The following is a 3,007-nucleotide window of genomic DNA, read 5'->3' as shown; positions in this document are numbered from 1 at the left end:
TATTTGGGGATGATGTTTGATTGTCGAAGTCCTCTTTGGGTTTTGTTTTTGTGGTTCATTGCAAGTTTTTTTTTTTTTTTTTTTAATCTGGGGAAGTATCTTCCTAGGAGAAAAAAAAGAACTCATTTTAATCACTGTGGTATAACTCCGGAAGAAATATACTCTTTTTAAAAAAAATATATAAGAAGAGAATTAACTGCTTCAGAAAAAGCTAATAAAGGAAAACCTTTGAAAGGAAATGGCTGTGGTCTCTTTCTTGCTTTGCTGTCTGCCTCCCACTCCTGAGCCTGCGCCCCAGCCACATGGCCCTGCGCACCCTGGGCTGCCTTTATGGGGTAGCCAGGTTGTGTGGAGAGCAGAACCCACGCCGACCCTAAGCACCTGCGGCCGGCCGCCTCTGGTGGTTCGTGGCTCGGTTCATCCTTTAGCAATGAAAGCGCCCGCGAGAGGAAGCGGGGCCTGGCCCGCTGCACGGCACCTTCCCCTGGACCCAAGGCCCTGAGCATGGCACCTGTGGGCAGCCTCGGAACCCAGGGTGCAGCCGGCATGGTCAGAAATGACCCTTCCACCAGGACCACAGCCTTGGCCTTGAAGAACCACCTGCCGAGAACACGGCCAATGGTCAAGGGCAGCCCAGTTCTTCCCACACCCACACCCACACCCACACCCACGTCTCTTTCTTTTAATGTTTATTTTCTTCTACTTCAAGGGCAGAGAGAGAGCGAGAGAGAGCTCTTCAATCTGCTGGTTCACTCCCCAGACGCCCACAACCATCAGAGCTGGGCCAGGCCAAAACCAGGAGCCTGGAACTCCACCTGGGTCTCCCACATGGGTGGCAGGGACCCAGACACTTGAGCCATCATCAGCGACCTCTCAGGACACAGTAGCGGGGAGCTGGATTGGAAACAGAGCAGGCGGGACTTGAACTCAGCACTCTGGGAGAGAGGCAAGGATATGGGTGTCGCGGATAGTGACCTGACCCCCAGTGCCCTCGCTTCTTTCTACAGGGTAGGAAATGGGGCTGGTGCTGTGGCCACACCTAGAGGCACCCATTCCCAGGGAGCCGCCCCCTTCCCTTGAGAGCAGAAATCCACTAGGGCCCAGCCCCCACCACCACCACCACCCCAGACCATGCTCCCAGAACCAGGTGCTGGGTTTCCCTCCCTACAACATCCAGCATGCCCCTGGGTCCCACGAGGCTCAGACCCCACAGCCAGGGGCACATGGAGAAACCTAACGTGTGTGGCCAGGGATAGGGTGGGGAGGGAGGTTTCTTGGGATGTCAGGTGTACCGGGAGCCTGCGGTGCCCGAAGGAGTTGGGCAGAGGACAGAAAGAAGGGGGAGGTGACTCAGGCCAAGAATGGGTGGGAGGAGAGGTCAGGGGGCCCGGCCGGAGAGGGGCAGAGCTGAGAATACCTGGGAGATCTAGCTCAAAGAGGCAAATTCCTAGAAACACACAACCTACCAAGACTGACTCACGGAGCAGGCACTGGGGCGGCTGAACAAATCAATACCGAGTAAGGAGTTGAATCCGTCATAAAAACTCTCCCAAGAAAGAAAAGCCCAGGACCAGATGGCTCCCCCGGAGAATTCCTGCCAAACACGTAAAGAATTAACACCAGTCCTCCTGCAGCCCACCCAAAAAGCTGCGGAGGAGGAAACACCTCCAATCTCATTCCCCGAGGCCAGCCTTACCCAAAGACCAAAACCAGACAAGGACGCAGGAAAACTGCACTCGGGTCTCCCGGAGGAGCACTGGGTGCAAAACTCCTCCACGATATCCCAGCAAAACCCAATTCAGTAACATAGGAAAAAGGATTATACACTCCGAGAGGGACTGATTCCTGGACTGCAACCATGGTTCAGCGTACTCGATGGTGGAATTACCCGGATGAGGAGGTGAAGAGGACGTAAGACCAAAACCTTACGGAAGAGAGAACGCAGCTGACAAGCTCCAGCCCTGTGTCACGATATAAACATTCACCAGGCCGGCACTGTGGCTCACTAGGCTAATCCTCCGCCTGCAGCACCGGCACACCGGGTTCTATTCCCAGTCGGGGCACTGGATTCTGTCCTGGCTGCTCCTCTTCCAGGCCAGCTCTCTGCTGTGTCCCAGGAGTGCAGTGGAGGATGGCCCAAGTGCTTGGGCCCTGCACCCGTGTGGGAGACCAGGAGAAGCACCTGGCTCCTGCCATCGGATCAGCGCAGTGCGCCGGCCGCAGCGGCCATTGAGGGGTGAACCAACGGCAAAAGGAAGACCTTTCTCTCTGTCTCTCTCTCTCACTGTCCACTGTGCCTGTCAAAAAAAAAAAAAAAAAAATAGAGCTAGCACGTGATGTCGCAACCCCACTTCTTAGTGTAAGTCCAGAAGAATTGAAAGCACGTCTCAGAGACAGATTTGCACACAGTGGAATTCACCATAGCCCGGAGGTATGAACAGCCCTCATGGCTGAAGGGATGGCCTGGAAAGAAATCCTGTCCCTTGCCACAACATGAAGGGACTTTGGTGACAAAGCAAAATAGAACACACACCGTATCGCCGCACATTGATGAGGTTGCGACAGTTATCAAAGTCACAAAAACAGAAAGAAGAAGGCTGGGAGAGGGGCGGGTGCTGCTGCGTAGCTGGCTAAGAAGCAGTAGAAGACGGCCCAAGTCCTGGGGCTCCTGCACCCATGTGGGAGACCTCCGGAAGAAGCTCCTGGCTCCTGGCTGTGGATCGGCGCAGCTCAGGCCGTTGCAGCCAGTTGGGGAGTGAACCAGCGGATGGAAGACCTGCGGCTTCCTGCGGAGGCAAACCCAGGGAGGCAGCAGCGGTGGCTCAAGTAACAGACCCGGATCGTGTTCCTGGCTCTGGGTTCTGGCCCTGGATGGGACTCTTGGCAGGTGTTTGGAAAAGGAACCAGCAGATGGAAGATTTCTTGCTTGCGCTCTCACTCTCCCACCTTTCAAACAAATCAATCTTAGGACAGCAGGAGCTGCATCGATTTAAACAAAGGTGGCCAT

This window comes from Oryctolagus cuniculus, chromosome 19 (assembly GCF_964237555.1).
Source record: "Oryctolagus cuniculus chromosome 19, mOryCun1.1, whole genome shotgun sequence".
In the NCBI taxonomy this organism is placed as follows: domain Eukaryota; kingdom Metazoa; phylum Chordata; class Mammalia; order Lagomorpha; family Leporidae; genus Oryctolagus; species Oryctolagus cuniculus.
Note: the sequence above shows the minus strand (reverse complement) of the source record.